The sequence below is a fragment of the Microcebus murinus genome, chromosome 29 (assembly GCF_040939455.1).
Source record: "Microcebus murinus isolate Inina chromosome 29, M.murinus_Inina_mat1.0, whole genome shotgun sequence".
Lineage (NCBI taxonomy): Eukaryota > Metazoa > Chordata > Mammalia > Primates > Cheirogaleidae > Microcebus > Microcebus murinus.
The window spans coordinates 8,235,178-8,256,935 of NC_134132.1; the positions used below are offsets into that span (position 1 = coordinate 8,235,178).

At 32.8% G+C, this 21,758-nt stretch overlaps 1 protein-coding gene and 1 pseudogene across 2 annotated transcripts in view; one reads left to right on the plus strand and one right to left on the minus strand.

The window, feature by feature from the left end:
- GRID2 (glutamate ionotropic receptor delta type subunit 2) overlaps window positions 1-21,758 on the minus strand; it is a 1,185,302-nt gene that overhangs the window by 981,919 nt on the left and 181,625 nt on the right. The window lies entirely within an intron of this gene.
- Window positions 20,864-21,758, plus strand: part of LOC109730129 (PEST proteolytic signal-containing nuclear protein pseudogene) — a 45,669-nt pseudogene continuing 44,774 nt past the window's right edge.

Consider the following 21,758-nt stretch of genomic DNA (forward strand, 5'->3'; position numbering starts at 1 on the left):
AATAGTCTATGCATTTTATATTAGTTTGGTGAATAAACATCTCAAAGATCAATTCTTCTATTAAAAATCATTTGCAGTTGTTTAAAAAGCACTAGATATTGAAAGTTAAATAATCTGGATTTTTCTTTTACCAAAAGTGGCCGTTTATATTCTTTATTTTCCATCCTTTTTTAGTGAATCTGTGAAGTAAGCCAGAGCTTTTTATCCTATATTGCAGGCCCAACATCATACATCTAATTGAAGCAATATCAAACCATTGCATACTTAACTGCCATGACAGAACAAAAAGAATTTGTTTAAGAATAGACACTTTAAGCACAACACAGTAATTCAAACTCTTTCCAAACTGACATGATGCATTAAAAAAATAGGCAAAAAAATGATACTGAGAAGTATGTTCACTAAGAAGACTTACAGATATTTTTAGAAATGGAACAGATTTAACATTTTTCTTCTGTAACAATTTACTATATCCTTTTAATACTACCATCAACTTCCACAGAAAAGTATGAGAACGAGTATATAGTAGTATAAGTAAAATTGTATGTCAAAGAAATATTTATATGATAAAAATAGTGTAAATGTTATTTTCTTAGAAAATTCAAGCATATTTTGCCCACAAATGATGTAGTTTAGGCTGCCTTGTACATAGTAAAAATTCTAATTTTGTGTTTAAGGCAAAAATTGATTCTTATAGATGAAAAATCATTTTACCTTTCTGAATTGGCTTAATTGGGTACGTTGCTTGAAATTAAGCACTTTAGAACTTCTGTAAAATACGATTTCATTTCTAAAGAAAATAAATGGATCATGTGGACTATTTCAAGAAGGAAAATGGTACCCTTCTAATATAAATCTCCAACCTCATGGTCTCATTAACTCTGAACCCACTCATATTTTTTTCTACTTCTTTATTACATAAGCACATTTAACAAGTAAAAATGATGATTTTATAGATAGCTACTGATTTTTTTCCAACGTGTCCTATTTTGTACCCTCTCATATATTAAATGTTGAATAGTATTAACAAGCAGCACACACGTATTGCTAGGGGATTTCCCAGAAAAACATTTTTTTCCTGACTTTTTTTTATTTCCAAATGTTATGAGGGTACAAATGTTTCGGTTACATAAATTGCTTTTGTATCATTTGAGTCAAAGTTATAAGTGTGGCCCATCCCCCAGATAATGTGCATTGTACCCGTTAGGTGTGAATTTATCCATCCCCTCCCTCCCACTTCTCATCTGTTTCATTTCCCATGAATGTTCCATAAGTGCACATAAATGTTGACCGATTAGTTCCAATTTAATGGTGAGTACATGTGGTGTTTGTTTTTCCATTCTTGTGATGCTTCACTTAGTAGAATAGAATGGGCTCCATCTCTATCCAGGACAATACAAGAGGTGCTAGATCACCATTGTTTTTTGTGGCTGAGTAGAACTCCATGGTATGCATATACCACATTTTATTAATCCACTCATGTATTGATAGGCACTTGGGTTGTTTCCATATCTTTGCAATTGTGAATTGTGCTGCTATAAACATTCAAGTGCAGGTGTCTTTTTTCCTTTGGGTAAATATCCAGTAATGGGATTGTGAATATGCCCATCCTCTCCTCCCCCAACCCACCTGCCCAGCACGTGATGAATTTTACTATACTATGTGCACAAGCACATAAGTATGGATCAGTTAATACCAATTTGATGGTGAGTACATGTGGTGCTTGTTGTTTTTCCATTCTTGTGATACTTTGAATAATATTTTAATTAATCACTTCCTAAATCTTATGGAAATGACCAAAACTGTATATGCTTGCCACTATAAGTTATATTCTTATTAAGAGCAATAATGTTTTAAACTTTAAAATTACTATGAAGTATCTATATTTATCCTCATTTTATAGATGAGTAGACTGAGAATCAGAAAAGTTAAGTGAATAACCCAAACACATACTTAGAAAGTACATGAGATAGAATCTAAATTCAGATTTTTTTGGGTTCAAAAACCTATATGTTTTATATTATTAATATATCAACTGCTTCTATGTTAAAAGCTTAGTCCATCCCTAAGAAAATATTCTGCTTTTAGAATAATATGTGCAAAGAAAAAAGACAACCAATGGATGCCTTAAACTGTGTCCTTGATTCATTTCCTTAGACGGTCTGGACACAATGATGTAGTAATCCCTTTTTGAAGATTAAAAAAAAAAATAGCATCAGCAAAGAGCTAATAACTTCAATGAGTTGGGGGCGGGGGCTGTACTAGAAGAGATGACAGAGAATACATCATGACCTTTTATCAACCTCTTGAAAAATTATGTAAAAAGTCAAAACACGTCCAGGAAGAAAGCTTATTTATGGCACTTGATATAGAGCAATTAACCACAGAATTCAAGTTAAAAAGAAAATGTCAAGTTTGGAAAAAATTCTAATGCTTTGCTGATGTGTGAAAACCCTTAGTTGAAGTATGTGAGGGAAACATAAGGAGATTTCTAGAGATCTTCTACTATTATTAAATATCCTAAGTCTTGAGGTTAAAAGTCAAAGTATTTTCCAATAAAAAAGTAAATAAATTTTCCTTAATTTATTATATGATATGAAACAAATGGACAAAATCTTTATATATGTGAATTCTTGTTTGTAGGTATACAGATGAATAGTTATGTTGATCTCTGTGTACTTTTCACTGTTTTAAAAATTGGTCATGATTTAATGATAAAGTCATTTAAAACTACATTCTTGATTCAGAGTTTGAAGAAAATATATATAATGTATATCAAAATTATGATTATAAGAATTCAAATATGCACATATTTTAAGGAAGATGTTACCCTATATTTAAATGCATTATTTTCTTTATAGCCTTTGCTTTAGTAAAGATGAAGCATCAGAGAACCAGACTCGAGAGTCTTTATCTTTTTATTATTCCATTTTAAATAAAACTAAGAAACTACATCTCAAAAAGGTTCAGTAATTCAAAGCAAAACTCTACTTAGGACTTGGAAATATACCATTTAAGAAAGCCTTTGAAATTCTCTGTGAGACTTAGGCCACCTAATCCCATCATAACTCTCATCTCTGGCATCTTTGGTTACTGCTAATAATGTACATCTCTTCGACCAATCATCATCTCTTCATTTTCTTTCTTTCTTTTTCTTAGTTTGACTAATGCCTACCATACCTTTACACAATGCCAACCATTCTCCACTCTGTTCACCTCATTTCATGGCAATCACATTCCATTAATATTTTCAACTCCTTTATAGAAGGCTCTTGGCTTTGAATAAATACCAGCTTTCTCTAGAGGATCTCGCTTTTCCTGGAGTCCTTTCAACTGGAAATTTATTTTCTCACATATCAGGCCCTGCTACAACCAGTTAACATACTTATCTCCTTTAAACAATTCCAAACCATTTCTCTTCCACTACAGAGAAAACTCATCTCTTCTGAAACTTTTGCCATTTAGATATCCTACCATCTAATCCTTATCATCATCATCACTGACCACTTCCTAGCCAGCTAAGCAAATTCATGGTAATAACTTGAAATCTGGTTCAGAATCTTACTCTCTGACCCAAGTCTTCCCATCATCCTGGATAATGCAGTTGACAGTTACATGCTGATGACCTATCTTTCATACTAACAACTCAATCATGGCTTTCTTATTCCCAATGTCTATTACCTTCCACTGAACTCATAGCCAAAAACTGGCCCCTGACATCATCTGTACTTACTGTACATGGGAAACCTTGAAATCTAATATCTCACTTCCTACACAGTCTCTCCAGAACCCTCATGACTCATTCCATTATATCTGTTCTTCAGCCACAAAGAATTTTCCAGTCCCCTGGTCACTGAGTTTATGGAATTGCCATTTCACAGAAATAGTGGTAACTGATAGAGTAACAAAAGGTAAATGGAGAGCTCCCTTTTGAATATGCTGTTTGAGAAGTCTGTTATAATGCAAGTGGAGAAGTTAGGTGGGCAATTAAATATGTCAAATGGAGCTTAAGAGAAACATGTTTGAATTGGAAACATACACTTGAGAGTCATCAAGATATCTTTGGGAATTAAAGGTCTGAGACTAGATATTATCACATAAGGAAATAGTACAAATAGAAAGGAGAGGGCCTAGAACAGATCCCAGAACCAATTCAGTCGTAATTAGAGGAAGAGGAACAAACTATCAAGGGTGAATTTGAAGGTATCACCAATGATATAGGAGGAAAACCATGTAAGAATAGCATCAAAAAAAGCAAAGCGATTTTCAGAAAGTGGGAATGGTCAACCATATGAGATGATTTGTAGAAACTGAGTCATATGACAACAGAAAAGCATTCTTGTGCTGTGTTTGGTAACATGTAAATTGTCAACTACTAGTGAGAGTAGAAGCCAAATCAAAATAAGTTAAAGAGGTAATGAGAGGTGAGGAAGTAGAGACAGAGTTTTGATACATTTTAAAAGGATTAATATGGTTTAAAGATCCTGTGTTTATCACTCCCTCATTAAGCCACAATCTCCCAAATCACAGGGCCAAGGTTTGGTTTTTCATCACAGTTAATAGTCCCTAGTGTGCAATGTGGTGTTTTTCATATAATAAGGATTTGATATTTGTCTGTTGAACTATAGTGAACTGTAATGGTAGAATCAGAATTCTGAAACTTAGTCATATAACGCAATTAGTGATGGGGCTTTTAAAAATTTAACATGCCTCCTTTGGCATACTGAATCAGAATCTCTGCTGAAAGGAGTTGGAATTCCATTGACAACACTTTATGGCTTTCTTAGTAGTTAGGTTTGGCTAATGGAATGTGAACGTAAGAGGGAAATATGCCATTTCAAGTCCAAGGGGTTAAGAATCAAGTGAGTCTCTTCATAGTCTCTGTCTTCTTCTGCTGTCTGGATGCACATGACCCTCTGAGAGAACAAATTCAAAAGTTGCAAGAATTCTGTATCCCTTTATGAAGAAATTTTGCTAACCAAACTAGATATATTAATCTAAGTATTATATCTTCCAAGTTAAAGATATTTTTAAAAATACACAAGGCTACTCTTATAATTTAGAAATATTTAGGTTTAGAATAGTGGCTCTCAAAGAATAGCCCCTAGAGGAACAGCATCAACATTACCTATGAACTGGAGCAGGGACTAGCACACTGTAACAGCTCCTCAGGTGATTCTAACACATGCTGAAGTTTATGAGCAACTGGTATAAAAGGATATACTTTTTTGACACTTTATGCCTATGTTTTTGCCCTGTGTTCTTTACAAAAGGAGAATGTATTGAATCACAACAGCTTCACTAAATCTGAATTCTAATTTTTTGTTCTTTTAGTCGTATTAATGTTTTCTAAGAATTTTCATACAGTTATTATGCACTGAGGTTTCAAAGACAGAGCTATTTAAAGGAGAAGTGAAAGACCCAACAGCCCTGGAGAATGATCATCATCTATTGATGGACTTCGCATTCATTAAGGTCTGTTCTGAGATTACTTTCTCTAAAGTCTCTGCTTATGCTTAAAGAACCTTGACTTTTCATTTTCTCCACTTATTTTTAATTTCCCTCATTTTTAGCCATATCTTCCATTATGCCACCTACCATTCTGAAGACGGAATGTTCCCCTAGCCAAGGTTTCCTTATACTTAAAGAGGAATACCTAATTCTGTATCATTCTCAGATGTCACTTAACTCCTTTAAAAAGTCATAATTTTATGATCAAGAAATTATTCACATAATGAGTACAATTTTATAAGAATGCACACTTAATATAAGGCATCATTTTTCTTCTAATTAAACTGCTCAAAAATGCAATATACTTCCTCTTGTAGTCAGGTAGTAATTACAGAAGCTATAAAATATCAGAGCCTATGCATTATAAAAAGATACGGTAGATAACTTAATATCATTTCCAAGTCTGAAATATTTACTTCAGAAATCATATTTCAATGCAATTCTATACTTCAGGGCTCTGACAAGATGACAAATTAGTAAAGGCTCCTGAATCCCTCCACCAAAATCAAATATTCAGAAACTTCAGAAGAGTGAAGGTATTATGCATCTGAGGAATCAACAAAATACTCTAAGAAAATGTGGGGAGACAAATAATTGTTGTAAAAGGTTGCTGGTATGTCAGAGCAGCCTGGAAAGGCATCTCAACACACCTGTAGAAACAGTCAAAATCCTCGCAGGGGCTTATTAAGCCTCTGTGATCAGATCCTTTGTTAAATTTCAGACCTCACAACCTAGTACTCAGCCTCTTCCTCATTGACATGCAGTAAGCTTGGCTTCCTTGTTGCTCCTACAACACACAGGCATGTTCCCATTACAGAGATCTGGATCTCCTTCCTACTTCAGCTGGGAATGCTCTTTCCCTTATATACATACATGGTTCACCTCCTTAAGTGCTTCAGGTCTTTGCTCACCTTTTTAGTGACAACCTCCTTGATCAAGTCTATTTAAAATTGCAGCTCTGTCTACATTAACTTTCCTCATTTCCTGATTTATTTTTCTTCATAGTTCATATCTATTAACTATGTGCCATCTAACAGAGCACAAATCTTCACTATTTATTGGTTGATTATTTTCTCCTTCTTTCTAGAAAGCAGGTTGCATGAAAAAAAGGGGTTTTGTTTACTCTATTAACCCTGAATCACCAGTGGAAAGAAAAGTGCTTATTGTATTTTAGATAATGAATAAAACATTGTTGAATAAATAGATCAAATGCAATTATATGATTATTTTAAAATTTACAGCCAATTGTAACATTAATAGTGTAATAAATATTTGCACAAAGTATTTAAATTATGTATACCAAGGCTTTGAATTAAAATTATACCTTATCTTTATTTGTCTTTGAGTTAACCTTGTAGATAACTTTTATAAAGCATTAAAATTTTGAAAAAAATGTTCTGAAAATCTTCATGATCTATTGTCAAAATTCCCAATAAAACTTAATTTCTCCATATGCAATTAAAGATTTATTTGAGAAAATCTTTAACAAATTTCAAAGATCTTTCTTAAATTAAGATATAACAAAGCAGGAGAAATAATCACAGTTCAATATGCTAAGTACATTTTCAAATATGCTATCAATCTAAACAAGCACATTTTTTCTATAGAAGTTGCAAGAACAAGCTTAGTTATTTATCTAATTCAGAAATAAGGAAAACAATTGTATAGAGAAATCTTTTAAATGTAGTAGGAAATAGGACAGTTTATAATCTGAGAAAAATGCATAAATATAATTTCTGAGGCTAAATAAGTCTGATGGAATTGTGAAGGAATGAAAAAGGAAGAAATGATATAATTAGAGGGCTTGCTAATGGCCATTGGAGGCTATCTGATCCAACAACTTGTTGGTGGCATTCCAGGCATTTCATATACAAACTAATGTCCATATATTACCTTTGTCAGCATACTACCTTTTTATTTATAAATGAATTAATGGGCAATCAAATACAGATGCGATTGGTTTTAACTTTGACAGAGTATTTACAAAAAGGATTCTTACTGAATACAACATTCCAACAGGTAAGTAAATGGGAGGAACAATGTTAATCACGATGAAATAAATTTCTAGATTGGGAAGCACTTCAGAAACAGGACATACGATTGAACTACTGTTTATAGCATGTTTCCCCAGTCAACCACTGCAATGAAAATCATTCACAACTCAGTATTTCACATACTAGCCATACTTCGGATAAAATTGTATAATATGTGCCCCCAAAAGTATTATCTTTGGCACATTTTAACATCATCTATAACTGATATTATGTTTTTATAGTTACATAACATTTATTATAATTTTTATTTGACTTTAACGTAAAAAAACTGTACTATTTCTTTATGTAGTTTACGTTAGTTACCGCATTTAGTAATAGCATAATTTCTTTACTTACTCTGTAGAAAAATATCTCAATGTGCAGTAAGGAGCACAGAGAGTCAAGGAAATTTCTCTACATGTTGTTTGCAAAACAGACAAACTTCCTGTAGCTTTTCTGCCATTGTGAAGGAGGCTTGCCAGCTGTTGACAGGAGAATGAATAGATCCAGTCAGGCCAAACATGCATCCTATTGTCCGAAACTGTGTTCATTCGATACGCTGTCAACAAATTTTCTGGTTCTCCTTTTTCGTTGTTGGCAAACTTTGTTTTATTCCTCTAAATGCAATTAGAGAGTTACGTGCTATGCAGAATAATGACTCTGTGGCATCGTTTTTCATCTTAAAAAAAGAAAGAAATATTTCCATATTGAATTGAATTATAATGTGGATTTTCTCTTTTTTTTTCTGCATATGGAAATGACATTTTGTGATGTTGTACCTTGAATAATTTTATTTTTATTTTAACATGCAATACACATACCTTGCCAAATTAAGTAAATATTTCACACGCATACAATACAACAGCTGCCAGACATATTCACACAGTTTATTGAAACCTGTTAGGCATTCAAAATCATGAATAGTGAGCATGACATGAACCTCTAATGTGTCCAAAGATAGCTAGCTTACATACAGGCATTACACAGATAGAGTCAGCTCAGCTGGTACTTGATTTCAGCTTTGTGATAACCCTAAGTAGAGAACCTAGTTCACACAAAGCCAGACTTCTAACATACAAAACTGTGGATTAATAAATGTGTATTGTTACAGAGTGCTAAGTTTTTTGTAATTTGTTATACAGCAAATAGTAAACCAAAACACTCAATTATCACCATTCTTTAAAATAAGAAAATAACATCTAATTCATTAATGTTTGAAAGCAGCTCGTACTGGTCTTACAGAACATAGAAGAAAAAGACTTGATTTATTTCCTTTCCTTAACACATGCCATATAAGTATGTACATATGCTAGGCACTGTATCACTGCATTAGTCACTAGTAGTAGAAACTGAACTCAAATTCAGTCTTGAAGGGGTTATAGCCTAGTTAAAGAAATAAATAGCAATTTAATATCATAAATGCTATAATCAAGAAATGAGGTATGTTAAAGTAAAAACAGGAAATTGTAAGATCTTTAATATATTTGTTCTTTGAGATATAATCCTTTTATCTTTATAAATTATCATATAAAGTGTATATTTAAAGCTTTTAGATCCTAGTAAGTATGTAAATTCAGTAAATAAAAAATACACTGAAAAATATATTGGATGAAAAATAATAGCAATTGACAGTACTGATTCACATATTTAACAATATTGACATTTTTTTCAGCCTGAGACTTTTTCATTTAAAGAAACATCATTTACAAAGGATCCCCTCACCAATTTATCATTATAACATTAATAATTTTCTAATATAAAATATTACCAAAACACCCATATGAAAATTCTAAATAACATTATTATGAATTTTAAGATGAAAAATTAAGACACAAAATAATAACTTGTCAAAACCACATTACATGGCAAAATCATTGCTACATTTGTACTTAATAGTTAAGGTCAGGGACAGGAACTAATCATCCCAAAGCCAATATTTTAATAATCATCACTTGATGTGAGAACAGCAAATACTTTCTGGCATCAGATACCTTTCATGCCTTTGATGAATAGAACCAAGAGATACACTAACCACACAGGGCATATCTTAGAACTGGAAAGAAATAATATATTTGGCCTTGTAGCAGGAAAATATATATTTCATAAACTTAGTAATTTATAAGTGTTTTGACTTTATTATTTTAACTCCAATATGCTTCACAATTAAGTGTTTGCCTTTCAAATGTGTTGACTTATGAGGTTTTTGCCTTGTGAATGTTTGAAATTCTTTTGGATCTTTATATTATTCTTAGTTATTGATCAGGGATAGAATCTTTTCTACTCTCTAAAGAGATAACCCTTTCAATTTCAATGAGAAAGAAATGGTTTATCTTACCATTAATTTTAACATCTCACCACTGTACGTGAACTATGAAAAACAGGATTTAGAAATCTTAGAGTTGGACCATATTTTCATACTGAGCTTGTATCTACAGGTCAAACGTAATTCCCAACAGAATGTGCTACATCTCAAATTATCTCATATTCATCCGATCAAAGCTCTCCTCTCTCTCACCTCTTATCAAGTGCTCCATCTGCACTTCCTTAAGTGTCTGTCACCCTATTATAATGTCTTAACATATACTAATATAATGGTTATATGTGTTTCTTCTCCATTAAAAGTCTGTCAAGGACAACAGTGTCTTCTTAATCAACTTTTGTACTTCAAATTTATCTGTACATACTAATAATTAATTTCTATTAAATTGATAATTGTCTGACTATAGTATGTTAAAAGTTGGCCTTACTTAAAATAACTTTAAGTTTGACTATTAAAGAGTTTTATTTTTCCTAAATATTAAATAACACAGACATAGTCTCTGGCTTCATTGAGTTTATAGACTACTAGTAAGGGTAAGACAGATGGACAAAATCTCAAATACATAATAATATGTGATATATCCCATATAGTATATTTGAATTAAATGACACAGAGGTTCAAAGGGGTTCAGAATTTATGGGGAGATCAATGAATATTATGTGGAATGGGGCATCTTAGTTGGATCTTGAAGAACAGGTAGAATTAAGACATGCAAATAGTAGAGGAAGAAGAATTTGAGAAAGAAACAAAGTAATAAAGGGCAGGGAAGTAGAAAATGCATGGAGTGTGAGCTGATAAAAAGCTATTTTATTTAACTGAAGACTAGGAGGGTTCAAGAGTAGGTTTAGAGAGAAGTAGGAGTAATTGAATAGGCTGGAGACAGAAGGAAGATCATGAAAAATACATGTATAATGTGACACAATTATATTTAAGATATTATTAATTTTACATAAATCCCTAAAACAAAATAAATTAATTGACTGACTTTACTCATTAGCTACATATTGAAATTATGGTAAAGAAAGAGACTTAATAATGAGACACTATTCTAGGCAGTCACTAAAGAATAAAAAAAGAAAGAAGCATTCAAGTGTATGTCTCTCTCTACATATAACTATTATGAAGTTTGAGTATTAGTGTTCCTAGTAGAATTATATTCTCAGGGTGGGTGGTAAAATTAGAATTATACATAATTCTCTCCTGCTGTGTTTTGTAAGGAAAAATAATATGTCTTACAGAAAAAATAAATGCTACTACTATTATTAGACTTGGCAGACATGTCCACCCATTATAAGCATAAAATCAATTTCCCATCACAGGGATTCTTTAGTTTACATATTATTGACACCTTAGTAAGGTAGAGAAATTAATAAACCTACCAGCTCTTGAAGGATATCACAAACAAGTAGTGAAGGGGAAACATGCTTCTAGTTAATGGCTTCTTTGCACTTTCTCATTTTCAGAACTTTCCAAAAGCTTAATTACAGCACATAATCCTAACAACTTTATTTTTTAAAATCATTAAACTGGAAAGAGAGAGTATTGTGGAGAGATTACAATTTAATCCTTTGCAAAAAACACTTTGGCAGTATTTACTTCACAAAGGTCACTGACATTCATGAGGCAGTCTCAAAGTCATGGGAAAAGGGTTGTATCAACTTTGCAATTCTCTGTGCCAAAGAGTAGCCTTGGGTAATTTAGAACTATAAATAACATACTTATATTACCTACTATTGATAAATATAAGACTGAAAGCTGATTCTGTAACAGAATTTCTTAGGAAAGGGGAACTATATATGAGTAGCTATTATTACTAAGCTATTATTTTTTTATGAGAAAATGAAAAGTTTATTTCTTTGTTATTTCTTTCTTCTTAGTTTTTCCTAAATGCAAGTGGATTACAGGATACGGAGTTATTGGTAAAGTAAGGTATTCATAAACTCTGAAAGTGATGCCCCACTGTTTGATCTCAACCAGCAGCACATGTCCTACAAGTACATTGTGCTGGCTCCTACCACAAGATACTGACCCTACGGTGCATAAATTTTTTTTTATTATTATGGTACTGACTGCCCCATACAATTTTTTACTTAATTTTCTATGGAAATATATATCTCTATCATCTATCTATCATTATGTTACTCTGCTAGAAGCCAAGATTCAAATCTAGGCTGGACTCCAAAGCCCAAGTTCTTCCCATTATGCCCATTGTTAATTTATGTTCCTGTATATCTCTCCACCTCTGCCCAGCTGGGAATGGGGAACATGGCAACTCCTCACTGACCTCTTTGGATGGGATGAAAATAAAGCAAACAATGTTGAAAAAGGAGAATTGACCATTAGCATTCTTTGGAACATGACTTATAAAAACATTTATAGAAAAATTCAATGCTTGCCTAAACTTCTAGGAAACACCTATCATTAGGTTCATTGCAAAGTTAAGCTACTTACCTTTAAATATAAAAAAACTTAATTATGTTCACTTCTGTTTTGGGATTGTACTAATCAGCACTTGAAATTATTAGATTACTGCAGTATCATTTGTCACTCCGTGTCCATTAACCTAAGAGAAATCTGAATAATTTCATCTACAGCCTACAGAACAAAGAACAAAACTGAATTTCCCCTAATTTTTCTTGAAATGGCCTCAGTCTAAATACACTCAATTTGTTCTTTCTAAGGAGATTTCATATTGTTACAGAAAAGAAAACTCACAAATGAAGCCCTCAAGGCAGGCATGGATCATTAGACTAATTGTGAGCTATGGATTAAAAAGTTAAATGAGTGGTCTCTGAAAACTATACTCTAAACACTATCAGGGGGGAATAAAAGTATGTATCTGGATAAAATGAAATTACCCATTTGTAGATTTGAGTATGCTTATTTAAGAAAGCCCACTACTTATATTAAGGTACATCTCAGGCCAGGCCACTTAGCTTTCTGGAGAACAGAGAATCGTCTCATAATAATGGTTTTATAAATATCTTGAATTATCTGTCATAGTCATGGCACCACCAGAATAGTATGACCTTCTAGTATGCATTAGCAGTAATAAGAATGATAATCACAGTTTCTGTATTTGAAATAATTGAGGCTGAATACATTCATGAGATTACAATCTCAAATCCACCAACTCTCAATTGTACGGTTAAAAGAATAGTGACAGGGTGCATTTAAAATTGAAACTAATGCAAAAAAGTCAATTATTTTCAATGAATCTAATACCTCATAAATACTGAAAGTAAACTAAATAACATGGCTACACTATAAAGCTTTTTTCAGGTAGAACTAATCTATACCACACCTAGTGTGTGGCAAGAGTGTACCAAAAATTTAAAAGATGCACAAAACATATTTCCTGCTTCCTAGAAGAAAATACACTAAGCTACATGAAACAATTGAACTTAAAGGCCCTGTAGAAACAGAATGTAGAAGAAGCATATTACTCTGTATGAAATATTTCTCACTTTGCCAAATGCAAAAATGGAAGCTTAAAAGGATTAGATAAATATCATGAGATCAGATCAAGCCACACAGGTAAGATTCAAACACAAGTCTGTCTGGCTTCAAAACCTGTATATATTTCTAATTTCTCCAGCATTTTTTAAAGTGTATTCTGAAGAGAAGTAGTAGTTACTACATGAACAAGGATACAAATGATGTAGAAGTTTAACAAATGCCAAGTGAAAGACAGTTAAACAAGCTTCTTTAATCCAAGACTTTTTAAAGACTTTGATATGCCAATATACTTTTTAAGTCTTCAACATCTCCTTTCAAATAAAGATATTAGAAAGACATTTTTGACCAATACCATGCTATTACTCTGCTATCTCTACTACAAGGTACAGGCAATATTAAACAAAGATTTCAAAGGAGGCTGTGGTTCACTTAAAGTAGATAAACAAATTAGAAAACGTCATGGAGAAGATGAGCTTGAACAAGGTATAGAAAAATAAGTAGGATATAAATGAGAAAAGAAAGGTTATTCCAGGGACATAAGTGGATATAAACAAAGGCACAGCAGTGACAATGAACACTGCATTTCTGTAACAAATGGATCAATAAAGGATTAAATAATATCACAAGGAACATTAGCATTATGCAGTTCATCTCCAAGTCAATATCTAATACCCTTTTTTTGCCTAAAGTGCAAAGTGTGAGCTGGAAAAAAAAAAAAAAAGAATAAAATATGATTGCCTTGGAACAGTGTGGCCAGACTATAAAAGGCTTCAAAAGAGAGTCACAGTATTGCTGCTCATTACCTTCATTAATGATCCACCTGGCATCTGCCTGCACTTTGCTATGCTGAGTCTGTAGGATGGAAGGAGGTAGGAAGGGGTCCCAGTGGGAGGCTATCTCCAGAGCATGTGAGTAAGAATTCCATTAGGGACTTAGCATGGGCCCACACTAGGAGTCCATCTGCATCTCATCAAGCAGGCACCCCTCTCCTTTTTTCTCCACATTTATCCTTCATCAGGGCTGCACCATTCTGGATTATGTAATATGGAAGAGACGTGTCCCTCATTTAGAACTCTTAAAATGTCATTTCCCTTGAACATTTCATTTGTTTAGCAATGATATAAAGCCTAAGATATTCTAATAATGCATAGGTTAGCAACATATTAAGAAAATACCTTTCAGAGTAAATTAAGAATGATGATGATTTTATTCTCTCTTTTTGATTCTTTTTTCCTACTTTTAATGAAATTATAAAAAGTCCAATTTTGGTAAAAACTTAAATTATTAGGCAATGATGATGTCTCTCCACATTCATGAGCATTTTGCAATTCTTGTGAGTTATGATTGAGTTTCAGGGGTTCAGCAACTGAGAAAAGCTTCTTCTCCTATTTGTATAAAAACCTGTCACTTCAGTAAGACTATAGTAGCCAATTTAGAAACAGGGAATTTTTCTGTTTTAATATGTAAAGTTGCAATTACTTGTGTGTAGAGATTTGATTTTTCCTCTGGTTTATGCACAGCCATCAGCCTTAATCGGACTGATTATATATTCCCTCTAACTTTGATATGTTTGACTCATACCTTTCTTTGATAGATAAGAAAATATAGTGTTTGGTAATATTAATGTGAATATAAGTTGAGCATCTGTAATCCAGAAATCTGAAATCCAAAGTGCTCCAAAATATGAAACTTTTTGAATGCCAGCATGATGCTCAAAGGAAGTACTCACTGGAGTATGTTGGTTTAGGAATGCTGAACATAAGTATAATGCAAATATTTCAAAATAAAAAAAATCTGAAATCTGAAACCATTCTGGTCCCAAGTATTTCAGATAAGCAATACTCAGCCTATAATGAGAATAAGAATGTCTTTCTCAGAGTTAGACATGCTGTCAATAACCAGTCTACCAGTACTTAATAGAATGATGTTTGCATAGCAACTCTACAAATAGATGTGCTTTAAAAGCATATATAAGTAAAATGCTATGTATGACATAAGCATATTAAAGTATATATGCATAATATCTAACAAAATGTTAAGATATATATTAAGATTAAATTAATCAAAACAATAAGTTACTTTTAGGTTATAAAATCTGGTGTAATAATGAAAGAGGCAAACTGTTTCAGGAAGGAAGGTGCATATAAATTACACTAAAAACTGGAAAAGAGCTAATGCTGAAATAAATATGGAATAGGTTTCCAGCCACAACACAATAAATTTATTAAAATGTTTGACTCAGCTCTTAAGAAATATAAAACCAGTCATTGTCTCATCTTTTGTTGACCTCTGCCACAAATATATCTTAGATCAGTTGCTCTAAGGGCACCATCAGATCTGGTAATGAATTCATTATTTCCATCCATCTTACAACAAATATTTATTAAACGTGCCCTTTGTGCAAAGTTCAGTGTTGGACACTGAAAATACAAATGCCTTGTGAAACTTCTGTAGAGATAGCCTAACTGTCACAAAAGACAGTATCTGATCGTGCCTTTGATGAAAACACAACACAACAAAACAAAGAGACATTGAAGAGATTAAAGGTGAGAGGAATGAAACCAGCTGGACTCATCAGGAAAGTCTTATTGGAGGTAACATTTGAGCAGGGACTTGAAGAATGGATTCCATCTTTAAAGAATGAAAAGTAGGTAGAATAAATTTCAGGTGGAGTAAATGCTTCTTACATTTACTATAAGAAAAATAGTGCTCCTGGCATTTATTATAAGAAAAATAGTGCAAATTATCAACAATGTTTATGGAAGTTCAACTTAGAAGTTTGGCCTCTTAAAAAAAAAAAAGTACTGAATTTTTTCATTAGGAGAATGCTATTTTTAAAATGCAGCTTTCATCCCATCCCCATAGTTATAACTTCAGTCAGCATCACCATCATCTCTTACACAGACATGTGCATAACTTTCCAATTGAGCTTTCTTCCATTCTTACAAAATCCCCAACCAAAGGTATATATCATGACATTATACAAAATGGTAGGGTTTTATGAGATGACCTTTATGATGTTCAACTTCCTCTCACAGGATCAATGCCACTCAATGTCTTCTTTGATTGCAATTTACTTACAGTTTAGAAAAAAAATATATATATATATATGTAAGAGTATATTGAAAAGCTAAATGTACAAGTTATATTCATAGCTCCACTCATGATTTTCCATATCCTTGAATAATATCTTAGTTCCCGTCTCCTGATTTGAAAAAGCCAATGTCATTATTTGCCTAAAGATAGGATATAAAGTCATTATAAAATTAATATTTTGAAAACATAAATATTTTTTATAAATTTTCAATGTGGATTTTTGTGTTTTACAAATATCTGAAGTAGAATTTATTTTTAATCTAGTTACATCTGTAGCAAACAAAAATGATTTTTTTCTATTTAAAAAGCAGTGACTGCTACAATTTTGTCAACCCTGTCTTTTCAATATTACCCATAAATTTTTGCAAATACAACTAAGAGGTGAAAAGAAATTTTCTACAATCCTCATTCTTTTCCTATGATTTATCCTTATAAAATTAAACTTGTGCATCCTTTTCTGTGCTGTACAGTCTATGTTTTGTGAATTAAGATGAACTGATGATTTTACTAGGATATCACATGTGAGGTAAGCAGCCTGTAACGTGGCTCCCTATGATCCTGCCTCCTATTATTCATGCCCTTGTGTAATCCTGTCACCTTGAGCATGAACTGAATCTAGTGTCTTGTATTTAATAATTGGCATATGGCAAAAGTGTCTCTTGGGCGTGCTCTTACTAAGGCACTCCTGCTGCCATGTTGTAAACTCCCCTATGGAGAAGCCCACAGGGCAAGGAAATAAAGTCTAAAGCCAGCAGTCCTTGAGAACTTGATGCTGCCAACACACAGGTGAGGAAGTTTGGAATTGGATACTCACTAACTGGAGCCGTGAGGACTATAACCCTGGTTGACAATTGATTGCAACCTTGTGAGGCACCCTGAGCCAGAGTCACCTAGATAAACAGCACCCACAGTTTCCTGATCCACAGCAACTATGAGGTAATCAAAGTTTGATGTTGTAAGCCATTAAATTTTGAGGTAATCTGTAAGACAATAGTAGGTAACTAATACAGTGCACAAAAATAAAAACCAAATAATCCAGTGGAAATTAACTTAAATTGTTTTATTTCAAAATAAAACAATTATTTTTAATTAAATAGGATGTTTTGTTAAAATATTAAAGGACAAATGTATTTATATGCAGTTTGCAACATCTAAAATATGATGTTAATTTTTAAATTAAGCCTTTCTTGTATCTGAGAAAGAAGGAATCAACCACTGATTATACAAAGAAGGATACAAAAAACAGACATTGGACTTTGAAAAATCCCTAGCTCATACGGCAGCCCTTTTCTTTTACCTTCTGTTCTTAAAATTTGATTACTTGTTGAAAAAAATTCTGCTCCAGTTGCCTTTATGCTAGTGATGCTCTTTCTCACCTTAGAAGATATATATTGTCCATAATTCAGCTTTCCTCAATGGATCATTTTTCCCTGCAGATCACATCAGGTTGGATTTGAGTCTCTTTCAGGTTCCATTGTCATAAGTCAGAGAGGCCAAAGAATGTAAAATTTTCAAGTGAGGCAAGGAAGAGGGAAATATCCTTGTAACCTACTAATTCTCTCACAGTCATCCCTGAGGATCATCTGCCAGAGAATTCAGAGCTCACTGTGGGGGCCTCTAACAACTGAGGAAAAAAGGAGAAGGGTGAAATACAAACCTTTATAAGAAAAAAGAAATCAAAATAATGAAAAGGCTTGACAGAAGTGAGGAGCATCTGTGGTCCAATATGCAACATCACACCCCTGAAATTTGAAGATAACTCCATCCTCAACATGGCTTGGAAGCCAAATCTGAGAAGACAGGAAATGTGAAAAGCTGTCTTTACTTCTGAAAAACCACAGATGAGAAGATAAAAAGCTTTAAGAAGTTGCCAAAATGCAATTAAGTAAATTTCATCCCAATATTTAAGAAAGTTTTTCTCTATTTTTCTCCATTGCCAAACCCTTAGAAGATACGATGTTTGCCAGCTGCCTTAATTTTTCTCACCATCTCTTCCTTCCATTTCTTTTGCAATCTGGTATCATCCTTAACTCTACTGAAATGGGTTTTCACTATCCACAACAAAATTAAAGTTAATCTTCTTTCTCTCCCAAATATTTCTTGAAATATCTGTAGCTTTGACTCTGAAATTATCTATTTCATCCTAGTCTGTTCTTCTCCCTTAACTTTACAGTTTTGCATGATCTAAATCACCCCCCTATAGCTCTAGATACATTATATTTTATTGCTACTTTACATCAGCCCAAAGCCTAACTGCAGATCTTTCTCATGGTTTAATATGACCTTTTATATTCAATCTGAAATTGCCTTCCATACCCTAAAGATATTAAATATATTCAGACTACTCTATTTAGCATTCAAGATCCACCTTTATTTAGAATTTTAAGGCACTTCTGCCTCCAAAGTTCCCTCATGTAACTCTCATAACTGAATCCTACCTTTGAAATTATCCTTTCCTTTCAGCTTTCAAAAAATTCTCCTTTTTCAATCACTTAATTTTATTAAATAATTATGACCAAACTTTTGCTATCTCTTATTTCACAAGTACCTTTATTTACTCTTTGGTCAAATAATATGGTCTCAACCATAACTTGGTTTGTTCAAAGCAAAGGATAGGAAGTGAGAAAAATGAGGATCAGTGATATGAAACAATGCCCAACATGACACAAACACCTACTGAAAGAACTAGAAGTATATTGGATCATCAGCCTCCTATTCAGATAGTGAGAAGAAAATTTATACTGGTCATTTATCTAAGCAGTTACTGCCAGTATCTCTCCTTTTATTATAACATCTTTTTGCAAATTAGTTCACTATAATAAAATATTTTACGTAAGTGAAGTGAAAAATGCCCAAGGTATAGTTTTTATTCCATCAGAAATTATATTAGTTGTAAAACAGCTTGACAATACTCAGAAGCCATAATGACAGGCAAATTACTTGATTAAATGGTTATTTCTGTATTTATTGATGTGTTTTCATGTTACTGACATAAACTCTCCTAAATGAGAATTTCCCAAGTCGGTTTCTCATTTTGCCTATAAATTTGGAAGAATTTTCTTTGGCAAGCCTTTATACTGGGTAGAGAACTTTATACATTTCAAACTGCTTAAGAAAATATGGAGATCATATTTATGGGATAATTACTACTTTATAACAGGGTCTTTGTTATTTTCTAAATCATGTCATCCCTTCCATTATTCTGCATCATCTTTCTCATAGTGTGTATCACTACAGGTTTCCCCCTCACATAAATAAACACATTACCTATATAAAGGTCTAGAATATACTAGCACCATGGCATCTATCTAATTGCCTTTTCTACCCTGTCAGCTGCTTCCATGCCCAAGACAACCAGTCTCTCGTATTATCAGTACATTGCATTTCTATTCTAATCTATCTATCTACATACACACATATGTGTAATATATACATTTTCATGTTTAACTTAATGTTGTTGAATATCTTATTGCTGAAGTAGATTTGGCTAAATCACTACAATCAAAATATTCTGGTGCTAAAATTATAAGACCCATAAAAGTTAATGATAAAAATTTTGAAGTTGGGGAGGTATGGCATTAATAATAGACATAAGGAATTAATATGATTAATTAAATTAATAAATAAGAAGCATTAAAATATTTTTACAGATCTGCGACATTTGGGGGATGGACATGCTTGAAGCTCTTACTCGAGGGGGGAGTGGGGCATGGTCAACATAAGTAACCTTAACAGTTGTACCCCCATAATACGCTAAAATAAATAATAATAATAATAAAATATTTTTTACAAATCTCTATAGATAATATTATGTTACTAGGATTATTAAGGTACACAAATGTAAGAGGATTTATACCTGTTGCTCTCCAAAAGAAATGAGGTAGAGCCCCTACAAATCAAAAACCTTTGTTCACATTATAATCTGTTCAAACTAAACCATCACTCCTCAGCTTTTATAGAAATTGTTCTACTCTATGCTATTAGTATCAACAGTTCATACAATTAGAAAACTAAATTCAAAATACATTATGAAATTTGTCACATGAAGGAATTATATGATGTGCTGTATTTTACACAGACTGCCAAGTGCAGATGCATTCTGGGTACAAAGTAGGTCCTTCTTAGATATTGCTATTAATACAAGTGGTAATCTCCTTATTCCTAGTTTCATAAAGGGAATTTTGAAAGAAATTTTGAAGGAAACTGTGGCCTCTTTACTTTGATTTCTCCCTACTCCTAAAGAAGGAATAGTGACTTGTCCCTACCCCCAAAGAATGAATAGTGACTTATCTCATTGGTGACTTCAAAGAAAGAAGTGAGTAGGTCTGTTTCACCTTGCCTCTCCTCCACCTTCAAATTCATTGTTTTAATTGTTTGGACAAATCTGCCCATGGAAACACACATTCTGATCTAACTTTGAGAAACTCATGAGAGCAGATCCAAGATGGTTGAAAGAGTAAAGACCAAAGTAGTTTACCTGTGCCTGATATGGGTATGTAAGTCTACATAATTCTTGGGTGAAGAATTTCTTCAATCCAACTTTTGTCAGTTATTAAGTTGAATGTTGGATTCCATTTGTCTGGATGTTCTTCGTTGCTCCCCAAATCTTCAACTCCCTATTTGTTATGATAGAACCCCTCATTCTTTCCTTCAGACTCTTAAGGCTCATCCACTGTAGCTTAACTTTAGAATCTGATCCATCTAACTATATCTTAACAGAATTTTCTCCATTGGCAACTTTGATATTCTCCATTGGTTTCAAGCTCTTCTCCACACTCATCATTTATTTTACTCATCTCTCATTTGAATCTCTTTTTCCTGTAGCTACCTGACACCTTTTTGATGTCAAACTTCTACTTTGTCTATCTTCTCTACCACTTCTTCCACAACCTACTGTACTCTGTAATTGCCACAAGTTTATTGAAACTACTCTATCAAATGTCACAAATTATCTGTTTATTATTAAATTAAGAAATATTTTTCATCAGTACTTACTCTCCTTGACTTCTCTAATTTTAATATTCACAAATATTCTATTCTTTCCTTCATAGGTTTCTGGGATACTATGGCTTTCTTCTTTCTTGTTTTGCCCATTCCACATGCTAACATAGACATTCTCTTAAGTTCAGTCTTTGGTCTTTTCACTATTTAATCAGATACCTAATTCTTCCTCATACCTAAGTACTACTAACTCCAAGTCTGCGCGCTAATATTTCATCTAAAATCCAGTTCTGAATCTTCTTTTATCTCGTATGTTTCTACGACCTCAAAATCAATCTGATCAAAACTGAAATTTTTACTGCTTCCTCCAAATTTGCATGTCCCTTAATAATCTTATT